This window comes from Oryctolagus cuniculus, chromosome 6 (assembly GCF_051225735.1).
Source record: "Oryctolagus cuniculus isolate XC-2025 breed Fujian yellow rabbit chromosome 6, ASM5122573v1, whole genome shotgun sequence".
In the NCBI taxonomy this organism is placed as follows: domain Eukaryota; kingdom Metazoa; phylum Chordata; class Mammalia; order Lagomorpha; family Leporidae; genus Oryctolagus; species Oryctolagus cuniculus.
The window spans coordinates 57,621,061-57,647,411 of record NC_142872.1 but is presented as its reverse complement, the minus strand read 5'-3'; the positions used below and the strand labels follow the sequence as shown (position 1 = coordinate 57,647,411).

At 42.2% G+C, this 26,351-nt stretch overlaps 1 long non-coding RNA gene across 3 annotated transcripts in view; it reads right to left on the bottom strand.

Annotated features, from left to right (window-relative positions):
- Positions 1–26,351, bottom strand: part of LOC103347958 (uncharacterized) — an 84,353-nt gene that overhangs the window by 16,670 nt on the left and 41,332 nt on the right. Inside the window, exon 3 of one of the 3 annotated variants that reach the window (XR_016235517.1) lies at positions 16,459–16,696. The exons of 1 other annotated variant lie outside the window; for it this stretch is intronic. This is a non-coding gene — a long non-coding RNA (uncharacterized LOC103347958). Of the gene's footprint in view, positions 1–16,458; positions 16,697–21,887; positions 24,173–26,351 lie in introns of those variants that run through there. One more of the 3 variants, XR_016235518.1, reaches the window with a different exon arrangement.

The window sequence follows — 26,351 nt, the reverse complement described above, 5'->3', positions numbered from 1 at the left end:
TCTCTCTCTCTCCCCTCTGCCTTTCAAATAAATATATAAATAAAACTTTTAAAAGTTCCATTTATATAGGCCGGCGCCGCAGCTCACTAGGCTAATCCTCCACCTTGCGGCGCCAGCACACTGGGTTCTAGTCCCGGTCGGGGCGCTGGATTCTGTCCCAGTTGCCCCTCTTCCAGGCCAGCTCTCTGCTGTGGCCAGGGAGTGCAGTGGAGGATGGCCCAAGTGCTTGGGCCCTGCACCCCATGGGAGACCAGGATAAGTACCTGGCTCCTGCCATCGGATCAGTGTGGTGTGCCGGCCGCAGCAGCCATTGGAGGGTGAACCAATGGCAAAGGAAGACCTTTCTCTCTGTCTCTCTCTCACTGTCCACTCTGCCTGTCCAAAAAAAAAAAAAAAAAAAAGTTCCATTTATAATGCATGAAAAAGAATACACAATAAAATACTTAGGAATTAATTAATTTAACCAAAAGAGCAAAATTTATACTTTGGAAATAATAAAACATGATTGAAAAAATTAAAGTTGTAAATAAATAAATATACCATGTTCATGGATCAGAAGACCTAATACTGTTAAGATGACAGTATCAGCCAAACAGATCTACATATTTCATACAATCACTGTTAAAAATCCAGCTAGCATCCTTTTTAGAAACTGATAAGTGGGGCAGTGCTGTGTGTGTGGTGCAGCAGGTTAATGCCCTGGCCTGAAGCACCAGCATCCCATATGGAAGCTGGTTTGAGACCCTGCTGCTCCACTTCCAATCCAGTTCTTTGCTATGGCCTGGGAAGGCAGTATAAGATGGCCCAAGTCCTTGGGAAACTGGGAGAAACTCCTGGCTCCTGGCTTTGGATCAGCGCAGCTCTGGCCACTGTGGCCATCTGGGAGTGAACCATCGGATGGAAGACCTCTCTCTCTTCTCTGCCTCTCCTCTCTGTGTAAAAACAAACAAACAAACAAAAACAAACAAACAAAACAAAACAAAACAAAAAAAACCCTGTAATAAGCCTGTTCTAAAATTCATGTGAAAATATAAGGGGAATAGAGTAACCAAATCTATAAAAAGAAGAACAATGTTGTAGAACTCACACTTTCTTAAGACTTACTGAAAGGCTATGTAATCAAAACAGGCTAAGGATAGACATCTAACTCAATGGAATAGAACCATTATGGAGGGTCCCAAAATAAAACTAACATTTACTGTCAATTTATTTTCAACAAGAATGCTTTGGAATTCAGATAGTGAAGAAGAATCCTATCTCCTAATTCTTAGGACAGTGTTCTTTCCACTGAACAATGCTGACTGAAAGAAGAGAGAGCCTTCTGTTGAGTTAAGGAGAGGGGTGAGTGTGTGAGTAAGGTGGGGCTGATGGGGACAAGATGGACCTACTCAATCTTGACAGGTTTAAGATAGCCCATTAGAGAATAAGAGAGGAAGAAGTTTGTAACTATAAAGCTGTATAGTCCTGCATACATTCCAACAGACTTACATCTAAGGGTACGGTTTAAAATCCTGCCATGGGACCCCAAATCCCATTAAGCTGGGTGCTAAAAATGCCAGTCTTAAGTATTAAAAAGATCATATAAATAAGATCAAGGGTCTAGTAATAATAATAGATATAATTAAAACGAGAGAATGTTCCAATGTGGGAAGCAGGCCACATAGCAGACTCATATAGAATGACAATCGCTCTAAACAGCACTCTGACTTCAGAATCAGCCTTTAAGGCATTCTAGTCTGGCTGTAAAGCCCATGAGAGCATTTCAGGCATGGAAGGCAAAGACATTGTGGCAAAAAAATCCTACATGAAGGATCTCTGTGAATGAGACCCCAATGAAATGAAGTGGCTATCAAAGAAAGATGTACTTTTCCCTAAAGGGAGGAAAGAACTTCCGTTTTGCTTATGGCCTTGTCTAAATACTAATGGAGATTGTGGATTCAAAAGGCTTCTATAGCCATGGCAGCTCATGTCAAGAGCCTCAGGTGATCACTGACATCACACATAAGATTGTTAATTGTGAAATTAACAACAGGAGTCACTGTGCACTAACTTCCCATATAGGACCTTTGTCCTCAATGTGATGTATTATGAGAATTAACTGTAAAACTTGTACTCAGTTTGTGTATGTGTGAGTGTGCAAATTGTTGAAATCTTTACTTAGTATAGTGTTGGTCTTCTATGTATAAAGTTAATTGAAAATGAATCTTAATGGAGAATGGGACAGGGAATGGGAGAGAGGAGGAAGTAGGGTGGGAGTAGGGGTGGAAGGGCTGGTATGGTAGGAAGAATCACTATATTCCTAAAGCTGTACTTAAGAAATTTGTACTCATTAAATAAAATGTTTCTTTGGAGAAAAAAAAAATACTGGGGACTGGCGTTGCGGCATAGCAGGTAAAGCCACTGGCTATAATGCCGGCATCCTATATAGGTGCTTGTTCATGTCCTGGCTCCTCCACTTCCAGTCCAGCTCTCCACTAATGGCCTGGGAAAAGCAATGGAAATGGTCCAAGTCATTAGGCCTCTGCACCTATATGGGAGACCAAGAAGAAGATCCTGGCTCCTGGCTTCAGCCTGGCCCTCCTCAACCATTGTGGCCATCTGGGGAGTGAACTAGTGAATTGAAGATCTCTCTGTCTCTCCCTCTCTCTCTGTAATTCTGACTTTCAAAAATAAATAAATAAATCTTTTTTAAAAAGATATCCCATTAGAAAAGACCTATCATCTTGCCCATAGGTAAAAGAATCCATGAGAATCATATCATGCAGGAAAAAAAATGGGAAAGAGAAAATACTAATTACAGTAGTGATACAAAACAAAAGCCAACACCTATATAACATGTACTAAATGCTATTCATATTTCTAAAAGTTTTAAATGAATTAAATCATCTAATACTCCCCTAAACCATTAGAAGCAATATTATTATCTCCTTGTATTGCTGAAAAAAACTGAACACCGAGAGTTTGTATAGCTTGCCCACACACAGAGAGCTGGAAATGTCCTCAGCCCTGCTTGCACATCTGCATCAGCTCAGGAGCGTGTGGAGTACTCAGTGCTCAGCCTGAACTTCAGAGCAATGAAACTAGCTTCTGTGGTGGATTTTAAACCTCCCCAGGTGTGTTCAGGGTGCAGCCAAGGCTAAGAACCCTTGTGTTAAGGTGCAGTCAGTTCTTACTCAGTGAGCAGATGAAGAAGCCTGCTCACCTGATATTCTGGCATCCTCTGTGTTTAAAAACAGTAGTTCTCAGAAGGCAGTCACCAGAAGCAAAGCCTGAAAACGTAAAAACAGAAATTCTGAATCCTCGATCCAGGTCTTCAGATTAGTCAGATACCTTCAGTAGGACTTCACTATCTGTGTTTTAATAGCCCAACTCACAGATCTGATGCTCACTCAAGGTCAAGAACAGCTGGTTCAAGGAACAGAGCAGGTTTCTATTCTTCTTTTGTACTGTGGCTTAGGAGGCTGGAGGTTTGGGTTTAGTGCAGAGCATTGTCAGGTGTCTATCCATTGGCAAGTGTTTCTGCCCAGAGTCCTCAGACTTTATTTATAAAACTTCAGACAAAGAAGAAAATCTCTCACGTGATGCCTCATATTAAGACACTGCATTTCCATAATTCTTAATTAATTTTTAGGACTGACAAAGTTCCTGGTGGAAAGAAATTTTTCTAGGCCATAAACAAACCCATTCTGATTTCCAGACAGGAGAAGTCAGTACAGCAAAGTAAGTGCTTGAGCTGTTGGCCTCTCTAGGTTTGATTCGTAGTTCTACTTCTGTCTGACTGTCTGACCTTAGGAACATTTCTTCATTTGTGCAGGCCTTCATTGTCAGATGGGGTTAGTATTCATATCAACTTCCTAGGCTGGTAGTGGAGGGTGAATAAAAGTGCTTGTAAAACCCTCACACAGGCACAAGGTGAGCTCTCACTAAGTGAAAGTGGCTGAAGGGAAATTCTGTCCTTCCTGCCTGAACAGTGCATGAAATTTGAATTTCAATCTTGCCCTCATTCCAGGCATTCCTCAAGGACAAGTAGGAAATGAGAAAACTTTGGAAAGAAGAAGAGAAAAATGTCTGTAGAAAAAAATTGGGCCACAGGCAGAGATTACATAACAAGAAGGAAATCCTGGGGCTACCATGTCTTATTGCTGATAGGGGCCTTCCTTACTTCCTGGGACACTCCTTCATCCCTGTGGAGCAAGAGGTGAGGGTCAACTTAGGCCAGAGTTTTGGCCTTGGGGCACACCAATTTATGAAGCAGTAACAATGAGAATCTATGAATGAATCTGACTGGGGTTGGGCTTCCCAAGAGCCCTTCTACCTACAAATAGACTGTCTCCTAGTGATTCAGAGGAGGCAATAAAAGCCAAGGCAGCTGAGGCAGTGGGTATTTAGCCTAGTGGTTAAGACACCCACATCCCACATTGGAGTGCCTGGCTTCACTCCCTGAGTCTCAAGTCTCCTGACCTCTGATTCTTGCCAATGCAGACCCTGGGAGGTGGTCTTGATGGCTCAAGTAATTGGGTCCCTGCCACCCATGTGAAAAACCTGGGTTGAGTTTCCAACTCCCAATTTTGGCTTGAACAAGCCCCAGCTGGATGCCTCTGTGGGCATTTGGGAAGTGAACCAGTAAATAAATGGGAGTATCTCTCCCTCTCTCTCTCTCTCTCCCTCTCTCTCCCTCTCTCTCCCTTCCCCTCCCTCTCTCTCTTCCTCTCCCTCTCCCTGTCTCTCAAAAAAAGCTGATTTGGAGAGCAGCAGAATTTGCATGGACTAAGTCCAACATTGCCTAAATCACCAAACCAACAAACAGCTGCCAGGTGTCCTCTCTGCTCACCTGATATGTCTTGCTCATTGCAGGTGTTTCAGCATTGGTTAGCTAGTCATATGTCAAATACCTACAAAAGATTTATTACCTTTGCTATATAAAAATTCCCTACCTGAGATGAAGGCAAATGAGAGAGAGGGATGCAGAATAAAATCAAGGTTACCAGGTAACGTTTGTGAGGCTGAGGAAGGTATGCAAAGGCATTCCTGGCTATAGAGAGGCAGAACAGGATGTTGGAAGCGTGAGGTCAGAAGCACAAGAAAGAATTCTCTGCAGCAGAAGGGAGATGTGGGAGAATGTTAAAGACAGATTTTACCTTCTCAATAATTTCATGTGTTTCCAGCCATGAGTGTGTATTAACGTGCTCCTCTCTCAGAAGCATGGGGAGTACAAGAAGTAAGCATGTGAATTAAAAGATATTAAATCAGTGCAGTATCACATATCGTACAGGAAACCACCGGTATTTGTTCCACAGGCCTGACCAGCTTAAATACATTCCTCACATTGTCTCAAAGCAACATGTATATTACCTTTGTAGCCCTCACCAGGGACACCTGCCATTCTCCATGCTTGTAATCATTTCCTTAATACCAGTTTCCTCCATTTGAAGCTCTTTGAGAATAGATTCTTGTCTGAATTTTTCATCATTGCATCATCAGACCTAGCCTAGGGCCTAGTACATAGATGATGCTAATAAATATTTGTTGAATGTCAATGGATAATGAATATGTTCAGAGAAGACTTCTTGATGGCTATGTGATTGGATTTTGATCTTGAAAATGGTAAGCAGTGAAAGAGTTCAATACTGGTGCACACGAAATAAAATTCCAACTCTACTCTCAATGAGTAATTGGGATAATTAAGTAATATATAAATTGTGTGCAGTATCCAGAATGCAGATAATAAATCCTAGCTTTCACTGCTAGTGTTATATGCTCATCTGTAATGAGCACTTCAGGATGAGGGGCCATACCTGATTCAATACCTTTGTATGTCCCTTCTTCGTTTTACCTACCAGGTGCCTGTAAATGTCCACTGATGGAAATCCCTGCATGGACATTTAAAAATGATTCTGAAGGAATAATTGAGTTTGCCTTGTACACAAATCCACATCTAAATAAGAACTGTGAAAGTCACCTTCATGGTTTTCAAGAAATCATTTACGATTGGTGAGGAATTCTTCATAATGGTAGGAAAACTTATCTAATCCCCTTCTCAGTGCAAATGTTCCCTGTGATGTATCTGGATTCAGCATCATTTTTCATGTTTGTTACCAGCCTCTGGTTTAAAGGGGGACAGGACCCCCTAAACAGAATGGTAGAAGGGAGGGGTCCAATGAATGCCAGTTGTCTGTGTACTTTGACTCTGGCCCTTAGGGCCAAGCATAAGTGCTGGGATCCTGGCTACTTCATCTGGCTGTCAATTCTGGCTGCAGTCCTCTTAATACAGAGAGCTTGACACCAGGTGTTTCAGAATTAATTTCTTTTCTTTTGTTATGCCTAGATTACAGTGAGTCTTTTCAATCTGTGAATGCTGGCATTCTTTTTTTTTCAGCACAGAAACACTGAAATCTATTTTTACCTTTGGTCAATGCTTCTAGTTCCATTCTGTAAGATTACTTGTCTATATTTTGTTTTTTATTGTAAACTGACAATTTATAATTATATAATCTAACGGGGTATAAAGTGGCATTATGCTTTATGAATATAATGTGGAATAATTAAATCAAGCTATTAACATATCCATCATCCCAAACACTTAAGATTTTTTTGTGGTAAGAATGTTTGAAATTTATTCTCTTAGAAAGTAGAAATGTTTTAAAGACTCATTTTATTTATTTGAAAGGCAAAGTTACAGAAAGAGGGAGAAAGAATGAGAGAGAGAAAGAGCAAAAGAAATAAATCTTCCATGATTTGGTTTACTCTGTAGGTGGCCATAGCACCTGGGACTGGCCAAAACCAGTAGTGTATAGCTCCTTCCTGGTCTCCTCTATAGGTTTCAAGGGCCAAAATACATGGCCCATTTTCTGCTGCTTTCCCAGGCACAATAGCCAGGAGACAGGAGCTGGCAGAGCATCCAGGACTCAAACCTTCACTCCAGTATGGGTTGCCGGTATTGCAAGTGGTGACTTAACCCTTTATGTTACAAAGCCAGCCCCTCTCTTAGCAATTTTAAAATGTACAATATTATATTAACTGTATTCACCATGGTATGAAGTAGAACTATATACATATATATTCCTCCTCTCTGGGATTATGTGTCCTTTGACCATATGCCAACATTCTACCACCATCCTGTCTCTGTAACCACCATTGTTTTTAGGTTAAACTTTTTAAAACATGAAACATTTTTATTGCTGCAAACCTTAGAACTTTTAAAAAATAAAGACTAACTATTGTAAAGATGTAATATAAAACATTTTCTTCTGATAATTTTAATATCTTGAAATATTTATTGCATATGTCTGTAATCATTATTTGTTCTGCTTTTCTCGTTTTTTTTTTTTTTTAGTTTTTCCTTTATTTCTCAAATTTAAAAATAAAATCACTAAACATGAATATTTGCCACATTGCTTTTGTAAAACCTCTCCCTGGTAAGACAAAATTGTGCATAAAAGATTCTGTGTACAGTATTAACAAACAACAATTTCAAACCAGCTATTGGTATGGATTTCTAATCAGCACTCTACTCTCTGCTTCTATGAGTATGATTGTTTTAGATTCTGTGTATAAGTGAGAACATGCAGTCTATGCCTTTCCAATTCTACCTGTGTTGTCACAAATGGCAGAATTATTTTTAAAGACTGAATAGTATCCAATTGTGTATATGTACCACATTTTCTTCATCCATTCATCTGTTGATGGACCCTCCTGCCTAAACAAGAGAGAAGAAAGAACAGAGAATCCCACCACTAATGCTTTATTTGTGTTCCCTCAGACTTCTCTCTTTCCCCTAACATTCTACTAGCCAAATGATGCTTCTCAAGAAAGTGGAACTTAACCAGGCTGCAGGTATTGAAAATATGAAATAGTAATAGTAGGAATTGATATTGAAGGATAATTTTCAATCTCTACCATAAATGGTACTTCCATCCATCCATCCATCCATCCATCTGTCCATCTATCCATCCGTCCATCTGTCCATCTATCTATATGCAAACTTCACTTTGAAGCAGCATTACCCAGTTGTTCAACCTGTACACCAGAGTTTTGAATCCTTGTTAACGTTGCTTATCTCCCACACCAATTAGCTGTGTGGCCTTGAGCAAGTCACTTAATCTGTTTGTGCCTAAGCTTCTTCATTTGTAAAACGGGGATTATAACATCTAAGCCTACTTTCATAATGACACTGTGAGCATTAAATAAATCCAACATATGCAAAGCATTTGTAAATATTCCCAGCATATAGTAAGTGATATAAGAGCATACTTCAAAAAGATTTTGGCAAATGGAATTAAAATTTAAATCTATTTTGGTGCGAAACATTTTGAAATCTATACATATGAGGAGTCCTCAAAAAGGACATGAAAAACATGTATTAAGAAAAAAATATGGATTTCAAAAATTTTTGAAACCAAAAAATATATATTTTAATGACTACTTGAAAAAAAAAACCAGCCTGCATGTGTGTGAGATATTTCATCCATTGGTTTAGTCCCCACAGCCAGGACTGGCCCAAGGGCCAAGGGCCAAGAGCTTCATCTGAGTCTCTCATATGAGTGGCAGAAACCCAGGTATTTGGGCCATCGTCCACTGCTGTCCCACATACATTAGCAGGAAGCTGGATCAGAAGCGGAGAGATTGGGACTGAAGCAGCCTTCCAGTATAGGTTGCCAGTGTCACAAGGGGCATTTTAAACTGCTGTTCTACAATGCCAGCCCCCATAAACTTATTTTTGGATTATATGTTCTCAAGAACTTTTTGAAGTACCCTCCAGTAACTCTGCAATTATTTCCATCAACTTCCAGTTATAATGCACATAGTGATCTTATGAAGTGGATATTATTTTTCTATTAAGGAAACAAAAACTCAGAAAATGATATAATAAAATCAAATAAATACTAATTTAGAGAAGAAAAGGCTAACGTCATGGAATGCTTGCTGGAAGAGCAGGTGGTTGAATAGAGAGGGAAGAGAAGTAAACATGAAGACATGAGTGGATTAGGAAAGAGCAAAACATTGCATGCAGTGGCCTGGGTGTCAGATCCCTTGGAAGAGGGTACCAGCTGCACAAGACTTGAACCAGCAATGCCATTCTACTCATACATTGATTAAGTATCTGTTAAATATATACCATGGTGCAATTATGAAGGGACATGTACATAAGATAATAAATAGAACTCCAAACTCAAAAGTGTCCACTATGTATTTTACCAGTGGAGAAAATTGAAGATTGGAGAATGATGACTTTCATGCCCTCTGGTGCATTATTTTCTAATGGATTCCTAAGCACTGAGCAGATGAAATTTGCCAAAGATACAATATTTTGAGATCCGTTCCTCTGTTACTCAGAATGTCATCAGTTTGTCCCTTGCTTGAAGGCTTCAGAATAGAGATTGCAAACTCAAATACCCACAGGACCCCAAAAGGTATAGCAGGCCAGCAAAACAGACTGGGTATAAGTGCAGGGCATCAGAATGTAGAAGTTGGGGTGAGGACTGTAGAGCTAGACCTGGAGACAACAGCCTGTATCACAGCACCCAGACTTCACTTGCACTAGTCATTGTCCAATCTTCTAACCTCCAATAGAGCCCAGAAATTTAGGATTTATATGAATAAATGAATACAAATCTTCCTCATTTTAAAAAAAATTGCATCAAATACTGTAAACAAAACTAGAAGTGCCAAAGAAAACACATTTGAGTGTTATATTTTTAGCTCTTGGTTACCAAGAGCTAGAAATAGTGATGCTGTTGTCCTTCTCAGCCCACAGTGTCTGCCTCCAATCTCTCTCTCCCCCACATATACCTGCTGCACCTGCTTCTCCCACTGGCTGCACAGAGGAGCTGGATGATTTGAACCCAGAGTCTTACTGCCAAGGTATGGCTGCTTGTGTTTTCTAGTTGCAAGTCCCTGGCTGAGAGTGAGTCATCTCAAATTCAGTTGGTGGAGAGCTCCTCTGGTTTTGTCACCATCGGCAGCGGGGGAAATGACTCAGACAGAAGGGTAAGTAATGCTTAGTGGGTCCAGCATGTGGGGCTTTGGAGATTGCGGGGCACGGTTCTCATGGTGCCTGAGGGGAGCACAGAGGAGGGCCAGCGGTTGCAACATGCTCGCAGCTAAACTCACTGCTGCCTCTTTTGAACTGAAAAGAATTTGAGATATTTGCAACTCACTTCAAACATAAAGTGAGTTGAGCACCTCAGAGAGATATATTATTCCAGGCCCTTTGGCTCTGACTTCAACTTTCTGCCAGCCCACACTGTGCATTTTGCATTCTGGCATTACCAAACTATTTGCAGTTCCCTCAGGCTCTTTCTAGCTTCTGTACCCTTGTATTTTTTTCTGTAGCCATTTTGTCTCTCTGAAATACCTTGATGTGCTTCTCTGAAAATCCTATGTATGCTTTAAACCCCTAAACAGGGTATCTCTATTCTGGGAAGAGATCTATAACCCTCCCCATTGGAAGTTAAATATGTGTTCTTCCTTTGTGCATCTATCAACTGAATGAACTTCTCACATTGCATGAAATGATTGCTATTTCCTGAGTTAATGAGAGACCCTTGAGGTCAGGAAACATGTGATATCCCCCTTTATATTTCACAGTGCTTTGGACATGGGTAGACAGTCAATGAGGGCTTACAGAACTATACTGGACTGAAATATCCTACTGCCCTGCAGTGACCACAAGGTGACTTACCAATCCTCTGGGCCAGCTCTACAGCATCGTTAACTCAGGCTCTGCCTTCTAAACCCTTCTAATCCCTTCTAAGTTGTCTGTGGTCATGAGAAGAGTGGTTACAGCAGGGAAAGCAGGATGCATAGATAATCCACAAGTCAATACTTTCATCCAGGCCTTGTCATTCACTCAAACTCAGTAAAGTTCCATTGCTATGATTTGAATATTTGTCCCCCAAGGTCTTATGTTAATGATACTATGAGGGTGGAAGCTTAATCTAATGATGATGTTTCGAGGTAGGGTCTTTGGGAAGGGATTAGAGCAGATTAAGTCATCAGAGTTCCCACAAGGAAACAGCCCACACAGATGTCAACAGAAACACAACACTCCCTGCTTCTTGCCAGGTGATGCCATGCCTGACCTCGGGACTCTGCAGGCAAGAATGCCACCAGAGGCTGAACCAATGGGGCTGACCAAACATGCACTACAAACTGTTTCTTTTATAAAGCAGCTTGCTTGAAGCTGGCATTATGGCATAGAGGGTTAAGCTGCTGACTGCAATGCAGGCTTTCTCATATGGACACCAGTTCAAGTTCTGGCTGCTCCACTTCCAATCCTGCTTATGTGCCTGGGAAAGCAGTGGAGGATAGCCCAAGTGCTTGGACCCCTGCATCCAAGTGGGAGACCTGGGAGAAGCTCCAGGTTTCTGGCTTCAGCCTGGCCCAGCTTAGGCTATTGTGGCCATTTGGGAAGCAAACAATTGGATGGAAAATCTCTCTCTTTCTCAATCTCTCTCTCTTTCTCTGTAACTCTGCCTTTTACATAAATAATAAATAAATCTTAAAAAAATAAAGCAGCTTGATTTAGGTATTTCATTATGGTAACAAAAAGGTGACTAACATTTGACTAAATATTATGTGAAGTACTGCTCTAGGCATTTGGAATAAGCAATCAATAAGAGAATATTATTCCTATTCTTATAAGGCTTGTATTGTATGTACTAAGGGAGGAGAAAATCAATCAGCAAATATACACAAAAGAAAACCATGTAACTTTAATTGCAATGAAGAAAATCACACAAGATTATATGTTACAGACGGAAAAGGTGGGGTGGGATTTTCAGTAGTGGGCAGGGTTAGTTTTTCTAGAAATACTGCATTTGTACTGGGTTCTAAATGATAAGGATTTAGTAGGTATAAGATGTCGAGCAAAGAGAGTATTCTCATAGAGGAAACCATGACCAGAATTCTCAGAGCTGGCAATGACTGCAGTGTGTTCAAGGAAGAAGGGAGGCCAGAGTGACCAGGGCAAAGTGCGAGAAAGCAAGGAATTAAATCTAAAGTGTAGCTGGGTGCCAGACCCTGAAGGACCTTGTGAAGCTGCTATACGGAATCTCAACTCTTTGGAATGTGATGGGAAAGTGATGGAGAGTTTTGTGCAACTTTCTTGCATGCCCTAGCTTTCCCTCTGCTGGAGGGGATCACCTCTTAAGAGGAGGAGGAAAAACAATAGGATGAGGCTGAGATTGAGCACTAGATGGCTGTTTGCTATGAACTCAACTTCAGGCTAAAAGGACTTTATTAGTAATATTGAGGTCAAGGCCTTGAGGTGTGGCATTGTTGAAAAGACTAGATCACCTCTGAGAGCAATGCCCTTGGTGATGTATACAGGCCTATACTCCTGTTTTGCCTGTAAAATCTACTAGAGCCCTGCTTTTCAAACCTTGACATGCTTACTAAACACCCCTGTGTTCAAATGCAGATCTGTTTTGGTAAGTTTGGGGTGCTGCATTTCCAAGCATCTCCCAGGGGATGCAGAGGACAAAGAGAATGTTAACCTGAGCCTCTGACCAGGATGCAGCAAAGATCATTGTGCCTTCATATAAACTGAGGTAGATGAGGAGGAGAGAACAGGAACCATTTGAAATCAGACCTAGGCCCATGGAACCCTGGACTGAACAGTGAAACCACCTGGGCCATACCCAGTCAAAATCCGGGAAGTTCCAAGCAGTCACTCCAGATGCCCTCCTGAGGCTGTCAGAACCATTTGTCCAAGAACTTCTTTGAAAGACAGAAATTTGAAATCATGCCTGCACCCTGAGCGTCCAGGGCTGAACAGTAGGGTTGGTTGACCCTGACCCAGTGACACCCCAATTCTGTCTCCTTGACACACTAGGATCTCCCGGCCTGCTCCTTCAGAGAAGGTTCCCACTTTGCATTGCTTCAGAATCTTACACAGGATATTAGCCACTTCCTTCTCTATAATTCATCCTTCCATTCTGCCATCTGGAATATTTCTGTTTTACAAGTGTCTAAGTTGTTAAAGTCTGAGGCAGTGGAATCCTAAATTAGCCATTTTGGGTAATTTATTGTTTTTAATGATTTCTTCCAAAAATTCAGATTCTGTGGTTTGAGGCAGAATCCAGCAGGATTTCTGCTTCCTATTTGGACATCTGGTGGTCTGTCCTTTCCAGGTCTTCTCTGGGTTTATTTTTCAGCCTCCCACGAGAGGCCATTGGAAGGTTTCTTCAACTCACTCCTTCCACCACATCCATTATTTACCCCTGTCCCAACGTTATCCCAAATGCCATGATCAGGTCCTTTACGGTAGGAACTGAAATAGAGTTGGTTGGGGCTGATAGTCTGTAATTTCAATTGTAACGAAAGGTCTTACTGTCCCTAAAATATCTTTCTACTGATAACCCAAATCCTACTTTAGAAATACTTTAGGTCACTCACTATATTCTTTATGTCTGGGGAGACAAACTGTAGGTGGAATTAAGTACAGGGTCAGCAATGATGTTGGGCCAAGGAGACCTTATATTTGTTAACATGTCAAACCTGAAACTGAGTAAAATAGGTGATATCATCCCTACTCTACAGATGAAGAAACAAAGGCCAGGAATAACTTTCCCAAGATATCCCGAGTTACCGAATGATTTGTAAGTCCATATGTTTGTCATTATTTGATGCCATCAGGTTAGTATCAGAGGGTTAGCTGAGGAACACTGAGCAGGACTGACAATCAGATTCTGGGAGTATTCAAATGTGGGGTAAGCGGGCATAATCAGTAAGTAGCCAGAATGAGCACAAACTTTCAGAAACAGGGCACCAGATAAAAGACAGAAGCATATATTGAGTTAACCTTGGCATTATTGCAAGATTTTACGAGCTGCTTTGTTTATGGTAAGAGTCACACTCTAAGTTTGGCTACCTTGAAACTTCCAAGTAGAAATGAATGACAATAACCTGCTTTATGGAAATCTTGAGTAGGAGTGGGGCAAGATGAATTCATCCTTGGAAGCCTTCTCCTGATCTTATTTGAAGAGGTGTTCTTAGGTAATAATACCCTGGTGGTTCTCAGTCTGTGGGAGCTTGTGAATAGTAAGAATACCTGGGCCCCATCCAACACCAACAGAGTCGGGTTTCTAGGTGTGGGGCCCTGGCATCTATACTCTCTGAAGTTCTCCAGGGCTGATGAGCAGCCAGGGTTGAAACCACAGCCTCGGGATAAATGAGCCTTCTAGTTTTCCTTTCTCTGAGAAGGAAGGCAGAACTGCAACACCACACAATTCTAGGGAGCAAAGTGGAGGAGAAGCGGAAAGTTTTCTGGTGCTGAAAATTGGAAAACTGAGTCTTTCTCTTTTGAAAGGAAATGCAGACAAGTTTTAACCACCCCACAATTTTGTCAAAAACATGAGCCACCCAGAGGTTCTCTTCCTCCTATGTTTTGGTTAGTTGAACTTGCAATGTTTAGCCTTCATGTGATCAAGGAAACGATCTACCATGGTAATACATTATATGCATTGTAAAAGCTCAATTTTAAGACACATTTCACAATAGGGTCTCTCACTTGCCTAAAGGACTGGCAGCCAGGGGAAGTGGTGCATTGTCAATTTGAGACCCAGCAACTCTAAGGGACGGAGTGGTTATTGCTTCTGGCCAAAGTTGCTTACCAAGTCACTGGGGAGCTGAGCAAGGCCTCTGCCCTCACACAGCTATCTTCTCTAACTGGAACACCACTGGAGATGGACTTGGAATGTGATAAGGAATGTGATTGTCCCTGTAAAATGGACAACAGGGGATCCTGAGGGGGTGGTCTCTATGTGCCCAGCTCTATGCAGCTTCATAAAGGCCACCAGAGGACCTGCAGTGCTGTGGTCACAGATTCTACTCTGCAAGTCTCTCTTTTTGGAATTGCTGCAAGACCCAGGAAGATAAACTAAATCCTACTGAATCAGAAATGAACTGTAAAAGATTATGGGAACTTCAGGGAAAGATGAATCCCAGCTGGCATTTGCTCTTTCCTCACTTATCCTGGGTCTATTTCTTGAGAATTGCTACAAATCAGAAGAGAGGAAACGGACTAGACCTACTCTATCAAAATAAACTCTTTTCTGAAGAGAAGGTTTGGCCAAGAGAGAAAGCATAGACATCCCATAGAGTTGAACTAGGTTTAAGAGATCGTCAAAGTAAGTATTCATTCAGATTGTGCGGGAAACAAAAATGTCTCCCTCATCTCACATAAGTACATTTGATTAGTAGAATGTAATCCAAATGTAGAAATCTAGCTGCAAGGAAGTCTGAGAGATGCAGTTTTTGTTCCCAACCCTCTAAATAAAAGGATGTTGAAAAAAGTTGGAGAGAGCCAATTCAAATATCTGCCACCGTCAGCATTTCTCCACCTATCTACCACAGAATAGTGGGTTGTGGCTAGATGTTATCGTTTTTTTAGGGAGGTTTTGTATTCAAATGGATTTAAGCCATGCTTGGCAAAACAAAGTTAAATTATGCTTATTTACTGTACTGTATATCAGAATATTTTATATCCACATGTGCACCCTAGTTCTAAATATTTTGAGAAACTTGAGCTGGGTAGACATCTTATTGAAGTCCGTTTTGATGCATAAGGAAAATGGAGTCCAGAGAGTTGAACAACTTGCCAGATGCTCAATAATCATTTATTGGCAAAACCTGAACCAGAATCCATGCTTCTTGATTACTTGAGATTGTCCTTTCTGCTACGAGGAGATACAAAGTTTAGGAACAGGCAAGCAAGAAAGAAGATGAAATGGACAGGAAGGTGAGGGGCTGGCACCTGGAGTGAGGCTGTGCATCAGTGTTTCCCCCAGTTATTGAAAGCAGAAAACAAACAAACAGAAAACCCCACTCTCTATGTGTCCTGACCCAGGGCCAGAAAGAATTCATTAAAGATCAGAGTTTCCACCCACATCACCATTCCTTCTCACATGTGCCTGGAGTATCTTGGTGATTTGGTCTTGATTAGTGGCAGGGAAAACTGGTTCTGTAGGACATGTTGTCTTTATAAATAGAACACAGTCCAGTGGTTTCTAAACAGTCAGGAGACGCTCTGTCTTCTGGCACCCACCATTTATTTGTATCTGTTTCATGAAATGCATCTCCCCCGATTCTAGGATCTGCCCCATTACATGTTTGTTCTCCTGCCCCAGATGTGTTGTGCAGATTTCCTGGCCTCTTGACTCAAATCTCCAGGGTGGAGCTATTGGGCACTGTCTCTTCTGGTCCCTGCCAACGTTGGCACTGCGGGGAGGATGTTTGTGTTTGTCGAGGAGTTGGGAGGCCTCTGAATTTTGGCGGTAATTCCTCCCCAGATAGTCCACTTAGGAAAAAGAGGGAAAAGATAAATATGCTCCTCAGCTGCCACCTCACAGTAGCCTTATTGCTTTCTCGCAAAAAATTGCATACTTTGTGGATTTTTCAAAGCAGCTTGTTTGTGTGTGTCAGTGCTCTCTGATTTGAGCCAACCTTGTCACTCACCCAAAATGTAGAAAGGAAATCTCCACTCAGCAGCGATACCTTCAAGCCTTTATTAAAAGCCTGCGGGGTGGGATAGTTGATGGTATGGTACAGATTCCCTCCGTCACCCCTGACTTTCCATCATCCACATTTGCTCTCTGCTTCCGGTGGCGAACACAAACTCTCATCCTCAATCAGCACTGCCTGAAATCACAGCATTTCCTTCTCTGATGGATGCAGTATGATTTTATGCAGATCACTGTGGACATGGGGAAGACAATAATTTGTGAAGCATCCCACCTTATAGTCAAGACTCTTTTGATGGTAAGTAACAGAAAAGCTAACTCAAATAGCCCCCACCAAAAAAAATAACGTAATGACCACTGACAGAACAGGTAGGTGATAGATGTACTTCTTATGTTGCTGGATCCAGGAGCTAAATTGATGTTATCAGAACCCAGGCTCTTTCTGTCTCCTTCCTGTCCCCTCTAGATGACATCATCCTCAAAAGAAATTTTCTCCATGTCTTGTTCCCCAGTTGTCCCACCCTGCCTTTCTTCCAGCTCCAGGTCCAGCACAAAGTGAGACTGTATTCTACTATTGCTCAACCAAGCCCTGAGATGAGTCTCATGGAACCAGTTTCAACCACATCCATACTCTTGAGAACAGGACCCATTCAGCTGTCTGACTGGTAAGGCTTGGGTCATGGGCCTACTTCCAAAGCCACAGATGAAGCATGGTTACCAATAGATGCTGATCAGGGAAAAATACTGTTACACTCTGTTGATTCATTCATTCATTCATTCATTCATTCGTTCATTCATCTTGCAAAGATGAATTGAGGACCTAATTCATGCTAGAAGCCATGGATAGAATACATAGGCAATTTCGACTTGTTTTTCAGAGTGCAGTTCAGGAATCATCAATTCTGGGATGAATCTTTACACTGTTGTCCCTTCTGCAGAGTTAGTTATTCCCTCTTGAGGCCCCTGCTTTTCCTGACTCTGGCATATACCATTTGGGTGTCTATTGATGTGTCCTCTTCTTTTGCCCTAATTCACTGTGAGCTCCTGGAAGACAGGCATAGTGTCTTATTTATGTTGGCCTTCCCAGATACCCACAGCAGGCATAGACAAAGCGCTCAAAATACCTTTGTTGAATAAATGTATGAATGATGAGTTAATTATTTAATTACTTAAGTAATAAATGTTCTTCTCAAACTGTTAAGGGAAATAAATCCAGAAATACTGTATGATTCATAGGAAAACAACCACATGAGCAAAAGGCTGGAACACATAGTGGAAGACGACATGGTCAATGTCAGTGTCAAATTCTTAGAAATTTTAAAGAAATTCTGTTATTTTAAATCTAAATCTATCAGCTTGTGACTTCTAGTCTTAGCTCATCATTCTTGAACAACCTCGAATAAATCTATCTAGCAGATTCTAGCATCTGAGATAATTCCTGACAACACATAAATCACTAATAAATATTTCTAAAGTGAATTAATTACATCTTTTCCTGCTATACAGCCATGTCAGTGGGTAAAGGTAGATAAATTATCCTACCCTTTAGTGTTCTCTGTTGATGACTATGCTATCATGAGTATTAGAATACTTTATTGTTGACATTCATCTCTGATTGAATGTTTGAATCCCCGAAGTCCAACTGAAAATGGGTTGTTGGGAAACTGAATTGAAGTTTCTTTTAGGTAAAATGTAATTGCTATGGTTTGAATTCGTTTTGAGTGTGTCACACAGGGTTCACCTGTTGGAAGCAAGGACCTTAGTTTTATAATGTTGAAAGGTGATACGGAACCTTTAATAGATGGGACTTTGTGTAAGAGAATGAGGTTGTTGAATGTGCTGCCCTCAGAACAGATTAATGTAATTCTTATGGGACCCTGATTAGTTCTCGTGAGAGTGGGTTGTTATAAAACAGTGATCCTAATCACTAAGTCTCTCTCTTGACTTCCATTATTACAATGGGTTGTTCCTGTAGGTAGTCCTCCCACTTTGATGCCATCAGCCATGAGTTCCCTCACCAGAGACCAAATCAGTTGGGCCATTCAATATTGGACTTTAGTTTCCAGAACTGTGGGCTAAATAAACTTCTTTTCTTTTAAAGTGCTGAAGCTCTGGCATTTTCTTATAGCATGAGAAAATGTGGGCTGGCATCGCGGTAAGCTGCCACTTGCAACACCGGCATCCCATCCTGGAGACTGGTTTGAATTCTTTCTGCTCCACTTCAGCTCCAGCTCCCTACTAATGTGCTTGGGAAAACAGTGTAAGACAGCCCAAGTGCCTGTGTCCCTGCTTCGCATGTGGGAGGCCAACCTGGTCCAGCCCTGGATGTTGCAGCCATTTGAAGAATGAACCAGCACATGGAAAACAGCTCCCATTGCACTGTTCTCCATCAGTCTGAGAGTGGTAGTAAGGCAGGCCCAATCCTACGGAATTTTTTAGTAAGTTGGCTCTAGAAGTCTCCTTCAACCTATTGAAACTTTTCCTAGCATGCTCTCCCCTTCAAATAGAGCCAGGCAAGCATTAGAGCTCTCTCTTTCTCTCTCTGATTCCTCTGATTCCCCCACCCCACCCCCTGTCCACCTCACAGACATTTCTTCAGTTAAACTCTTGCTTGTCTGATCTCATCTTGGCCTCTGCTGCCCAGAGGAGCAGGACTAACCCCTAGGTGATCTTGCAATTGCACATAGGAAACATGTTGCAGGGAGACTACTGCAAGCCCAGCAGTTGGTGGGTACTCCCTCCTGTGGGGTGGAGGGGGAGAGGTGGTCAATCAAGGAAGTGTCAGTGGGAGCAGGAGGAATTAGGTCTTCCTACAGGGGTTGGAAAAGATCTGTAGTGCTTACAGTGCCATTAGCATGCCATCTTACCCAAAACCCCATGGCAGGTGGAGGATATGTTCCTCCCCATTACCAGACTTATATTTCAGACCATGTCATATTTTGTTTCACTTCATTTACACATTAAGGTTACTTTGAGATTCACTTTGACCTGATTTTAACACAGGAACAAATGGAAGTGGAAAGAAACGTTTCTGATACAATTTTTCTGAGTCTCTGTGCTCTGCCTCCCATCAACATTACCTGTGGACCCAGTCCAGATGGAGACACATATAAGCCCGCTTCAAAACTTTCTTGGAAAACAGAATTAAAAGGTATGTTTATTTTGGTGCAAACATTTTTGAAATTCATACATAGAGGGGTTTTCATGGGAAATGTATATGATCAAAAATTATGCATGGGTTTCAGGAATTTTTTGCATCAAAATGAACTTTTAGTTCCATTTTTCCATTAAATTTTTCAAGTTTGCTTGCACATATCAGGGAAGTAATTTAGGGCTGCTTTCACATTTATTCTTTACATATCTGCTCAACATTTTGTAGGAATGGAAAAATCATGAAGTAAGAGTTTTCTTATATTCAACATATGTATTTTTCCATATATACACTCATAATATATATAATCATATATATGAACATATATATATATATAAAAACATACTCAATGTTTTGAAATTTTTTGTTCAAGAGACAGAGGAGGTCAGTAATATGGTGTATAAGGTTAAGCCTCTGCCTGCGGTGACAGCATCCCTTATGGGCACCGGTTTGTGTCCCGAGAGCTCTTGTTCCTATCCAGCTCTCTGCTGGGGATGCGGTGGAAGCTGGCTCCATGTCCTTGGGCCCCTCTCCCACGTGGGAGACCCAGAAGAAGCTCCTGGCTCCTGGTTTCAGCCCGGCCTAGCCCCAGCTGTTGCAGCCATTTGAGGTGTTAACCAGCGGATGGAACATCTCTCCCTCCTTCTTGCTCTGTATCTCTGCCTTTCAAATAAATAAATAAATGAGAGAGAGAGAGAGAGAGAGAGAGAGAGAGAGATCAAGAAAAGAGACAGAGAGACAGAGCTGCCACCTGCTGGTTCAGTCTCCAAGTGAACGTAACAGCTGGGGCTGGGCCAGGGCCAAAGCTGGAAGCTGAGAACTCAGTCCAGATCTCCCAGATAGGCAGCATGAAAACAATTATCTGAGCCATCATTGCTGCCTCCTATGGTCTGCATTGGCAGGAAGCTCGAATTGGGAGCTAGAGTCGGAAATTGAACCCAAATATTCCAAAATGGGGCAAAATAATCTTAACTAGCACCTTACCTGATAAGCAGATAAATGTCTGCTTCAGCATTGTGAATTTCTAATTTTCAGAATTTCAGCAAGTTGCACAGTTTCAGGGTACTCTCAGAGAGGCAGTCTCAAAGTTAGAAGCCTTAAACAAACCATGTAAAATACCATGTACAGAACACAAATATATCAACAGTGATAAGCTGGAAGCAATAAGGGAGTGTTTAATTGCAGCCAAACAAATTTATGTTTTGTTAGCAATTGTGTGTAGAAACCTGAATTAACTGGCTTCCTACTCCAGTTTTATTCCAGTGACATTTTATTTACCCATGCAGCTTGGCACTCAGGACAACTGCCCAATGGCTCACCCATTCATCTGGTGTATGTCATCGTTAGCCCAGAGTGTAGAAGGACTTGGCCTTCAACATCAAATCATGTCTGTGAAACACCCTCTGGAGAGCTTGAGTGCCATCTGGCCAGGGTAAGACCTGGCATGGGAGAGCCCAGTGGGGACAGAGGAGGGGATCCTGTGCTGATCCACGTACCAGGGAATGCAAAGTGGGGCTATAGTTGGAAACCACACCTATTGGACGCAGGGGGAGACAAAGAGGTGTGGGCCAAAGAGCTATCATCTTCCCTGGCTGGTCTCTGAAGCTGTCAGAGGAAGGCACTCCCTGACAGACTAAGGAAGGAAGCGTGCCTCAAGAACTAGTCAGATTCCGATCTGGCTAAAAGGTCCATGAGAGTCTCACAGGCATGGAAAGCCATGACACGGTGGCAAAAAACAATCTAAATGAAAGATCCTGGTGAACAAGACCCCAGCAGAAGGATCAGGCCATCAAGGAGAGAGGCGCCTTTCTCTGAAGGGAGGAAGGAACCTCCACTGTGATACGGCCTTGACTAAACAAGTTCAGAGTCGGTGAACTCAAGGGGCTTCCATAGCCTAGACAGCTCATAGCAAGAGTCTCGGGTGATTGCTGACATCATAAATAAGAGTGCCAATTGTTAAATCAACAACGGGAGTCACTGGGTACATGCTCCCCACGTAGGATCTCTGTCCTTAATGTGTTCTACTATGAAACTTAAAAACAACACTACTAGTTGAACAGTACCCTATACCTTGTGCGGTTGTGTGAGTGCAGCCTGTTGAAATCCTTACTTAGTATATACTAAGTTGATCTTCAGTATATGAAGGTAATTGAAAATGAAACTCGATGAAGGGCGGGATGGGAGAGGGTGTGGGAGAAGGGAGGGCCACGGGAGGGAGGGAGTTTGTGGGGGGAAGCCACAACAATGCAAAAGTTGCACTTTGTAAATTCACATTTATTAAATAAAAAAAACTATATAACAAAGAAAAAAAAAGAACTTAAAAAAAAAAAAAGAACTAGTCAGAAGCAGATATGTGCATAGATGGGAGAGCTTCCAGGAAAGAGGCTCCATATTAGTGGTTGCTTGGGAGTGAGAATATATGTGGGATGGCTATGTTCCACTTGCCTTAATAATATTTGCACAGGGTCAGAGACCTCAGGCTATGTTCTGGCTCTCCGGAATGGATGTGCTGTACACCACACTTGGTGACTTAAAGCACAACAGTCAGCATCTCTCAGAGTTCTTGAGTTGTTGGGTTCATCTAGATAGTTCTCTCTTGGACATCTTGCCTGTGGATTCAGTCAGAAAGTGGCTGGTGCTGCAGTCCTCTGAAGGCTTGCCTGGGCCAGGCACCCTGGAGGGCTCATCCACATGGGTTCGCATGTGAATTCACAGTTATGGTTGGCTGTCAGTGTACAGCTCTGCTGAGGCTGTCTCCTGGAACACCTGTATGTGGCTGGGGGATTTTCCTGGTGCAGCTCCTGGCTTCCAAGAGGGAACAGCTTGGGGGCTGGTGCTGTGGTGTAGCAGGTCAAACTGCCACTTACAATGCAGGCATCCCACATGGGTGCCAGTTCATGTCCCAGCTGCTCCACTTCTGATCCAGCTCCCTGCTAATGCACCTCGGAAAAGCACTGGAAAGAGGCCAAAGTGCTTGAGCCCGTGCCACTCACGTGGGAGATCTGGAAAAAGCTCCTGGCTCCTGGCTTCAGCATGGCCCCAGCACTGGCCACTGTAAACATCTGGGGAGTGAACCAGTGGATGGAAAATTTCTCTCTCTGTCTCTGTCTCTTTCTCTCTCTGTAACTTCGACTTTCAAATAAAAATTAAATCTTTAAAAAAGAAAGAGGGAAACAGCTCTTGGTGACACCCTCAGGAATCCCAGATTTGGGTTAGTTAAGTGAGGTCACTAAGGTCTGCCCAGTTTCAAGAGGAGGGAATTCAGACTCCTCTTCTCGACAGGAGAAGCATGTACATTTAGAGAGTGCAGGGATTCATGGCTGCTGTCTTTGACTATCTACCACTTCCTTCCTTGGAATGTGTCTAACTCCTCACTCCGCTTCCTCCCCTATGATTCCACACAAGAGAACCTAGCACAGTGCTGAGACAAGCACTGTGAGAGGTAGTGTGGTATAATGGTTGAGAACATGGACATTAAGACAGCAAGATCTGGATTTGAGGGTATAGCCTTTTCCACTTCCCAGCTGTGGACTTTGGGCAAGTTGCTTAACCTCTTTGAACCTCAGTTGGCTTATTTGAAAGAGGGTGGTATATACTTCCAGGTATGGCTGTGGGATTTAAATGTTGCCTGGAAAAGAATAAGCATTCAATAATTATTTACTGGTAGAAATAAAAGTAAAGACCCCAGCACCCTTTTGTTCATATTGATTCAGCCACTGAGGTGGGCTCAGGGTATATAGCACCACAAGGCAGGTAATTTTGAGAGCTTCAGCTAATGTTCAGGTCTTCTCAATAAGCAGATGAAGTCCAGAAACTACACTCAGGAAGATAATGTCAAGGTTCTAGGGGTGAGTATTGCCAGGGCGACCCTTAGAGGACTTAAAGAAGGAAGGAATTTGTCCTGGAGAATAAAAATGAAGGGGCAGATTGTAATCCATGCAGAGCATGTCGACAGAGGCAGTGTGGGAGGGAATAGGGGAGGAACTCTGCTTTTGGCTCACGTCCCTTCTCTTTCCTGAGCTTTGATTATGTCACAGCAATGGATGAGTGTGATTTGAAGGCTGCCAAATTCCTTCTAGTCTTGGTCAAGCTGTATCATGTTAAGAATCCCTAAATCAGTCTACTTCTATCTGTCAGTTTGGTCACCATTCTGGCTTAGACCATTCATTATTGTTCCCTTGAATACCATAGAATGCTCTTTACAGATCCTACTGCTATTTGTTCTCTGCAGAGCAGTCAGAATGATCTATTTAGTAACACAAACCTGATAATGCCACTCCTTTCTGTGCTGGTTATTCTCCATGTGCCTCTCCATCGCACTGCTGTTCATCTCTGCCCGGCTTTAGACCCCAGCTGGGTGAGGGTCGGGGGTGCTGATGTCAATGGGTTTCTCTTGATCTCAGGCTTCTCTTTGAGTTCAGCCAATCTAAGGAGTGTTTCCTCCCACTTGGGTGCTACAGTTCCATGACTGGCCGTGACTGTCCATGATCACAACCCCTCTGGGCACCTCCCACCACCGTGTCCTGGCTCCAGTTCCCCTGGTGTCTTCCTGTTGCTTCTGTAGGCACAAAGGTGATACTTGCTTTGCTTGGGTACCTCAGTCCCCTTCCTTGTTTTCACCCACACCCATGAGAAGAATTCCTTCTTTAAATGATCTGAAACATTTCCCTTACATATGGTTCAAGCAAACCAGCAGTTTCCTGCTGAGGTTATAACTGCTCTCCCCTCCACTGATTTTCTGATGGTCTCAGGATAGAGACTGAGCTCTTGTTTACGTACCCCCAAAGCCCTGGTAGAGCCTACCCACGACTCCAGTTTGGCCATGTTAGTTCTCTCTCCCTCTTGTGATCTGTTACCCTAGCCTTTCCCCAGGTCTCATAATGCTGGATGCTCATTTCCACGTTTATTTCTTCCTGGAAATCTCTCCTCATCCTCCCCTTTCTCTTCTCGAGTTTACTTACCTTGGGAGCTTAGAGTGGATGTGCCTTGGAAAGTTCTTTACCAATCACCAGATGAGGCATACCATTAGTTCCTGAAATTTTCCTTTGTTCCCATGTCACAATGTATGTAATTACAGAAGTTCCTTGACTTAGAATGGGGTTACTGTCACAAAACCCATTGTGAAAATATCCTACATCCAAAATTCATTTAATCTACCTAACCTGCTGAACAGTACAGGAGGGAACTTCAAAAAGTTCATGGGAAAATGGAATTAAAAGAAAAGTTTGTTTTGGTGTAAAACATTTTGAAATCTGTGTGTAGCTTTTTTTTTTTTTTTTTTGACAGGCAGAGTTAAACAGTGTGAGAGAGAGAGAGAGACAGAGAGAAAGGTCTTCCTTTTCCGTTGGTTCACCCCCCAAATGGCCCCTACGGCCGGCATGCTGTGCCCATCCAAAGCCAGGAGCCAGGTGCTTCCTCCTGGTCTCCCATGCAGGTGCAGGGCCCAAGCACATGGGCCATCCTCCACTACCTTCCCGGGCCACAGCAGAGAGCTGGACTGGAAGAGGAGCAACCAGGACAGAATCTGGCGCCCTGACCGGGACTAGAACCCAGGGTACCGGCACTGCAGGCAAAGGATTAGCCTAGTGAGCCGCAGTGCTGGCCCCGTGTGTAGCTTTTAACATATAGATTTGCCATTAACTGTTCAAAGTTTCCTTGTAGCTCAGCCTAGCCTACCTTAAACATACTCAAAACACTTACACTAGCCTACAGTAGGACAAAAATCTTCGAACATGAAGCTTTGATCTTCGAACAAAAAAGCCTTCAAACATGAAGTCTACTGCAAAATTACCACCACAAAGATTACTGTATAATAGCATGTGGAATATCTCATGGAATTTATCGAGTACTGTACTGAATGTGAAAAAAAAATGGTTATTTTGTATCCTTAGCCTGGGAAAAGATCAAAAGTCAAAATTTGAAGTACAATTTCTACCAAATCTATACAGCAATATAGATACACACCATTGCAAAGATGAAAAACAAGTTGAACCACTCTAAGTCAGAGGCTATCTGTTTTTGATCAGTCTGTCTCTACTAGACTCCAAGGAATAGAAAAGCAGGCAACAAATCAATTAGGCTCACTTTTAGATACCCTGTATCTAGCATGGTATTGTACTACTTTGTAGACCCTCAATAATGAATTGTTGAGTAGGGGCCACTGTTGTGGTACCATGAGTTAAGCCACTTCTTGTGACATTGGCATCCCCTATCAGAGTACTGGTTCAAGTCCTGGCTGCCTCACTTCCAATCTAGCTTCCTGATAATGAATAATGAGTAATGAATCTAGAGGATGATAGCCCAAGGACTTGGACCCCTGACATCCATGTGAGAGAACAGGACAGAGCTCCTGGCTCCTGGCTTTGGCCTGGCCTGGGCCTGGATGTTGTATGATTTGGGAAGTAAACCAGCAGATGGAAGATCTCTGTCTCTCTCTCTTTCTATCACTCCCACTCTATCCTTCAAATAGATAAGTAAATTAATCTTTAAAAAAGAATTTTGGAGTAATAAATATATTTGTAATATAAGCTTAAAACCCAAATTAACATAATCTAAAATAGCCATATTCAATAAGCATATATTGAATAAATATATATGAATATATCTTCAATAAATTTAATTCAAAATCAAATATTTTATTGTTGGCAATCAGAAAATGGGTTGGCGTTTCAAGGTCATTTTTAAAATATAGAGGCTGTGATGGGGACTTGAGTCTTCGGATTTCACATAACTTAATT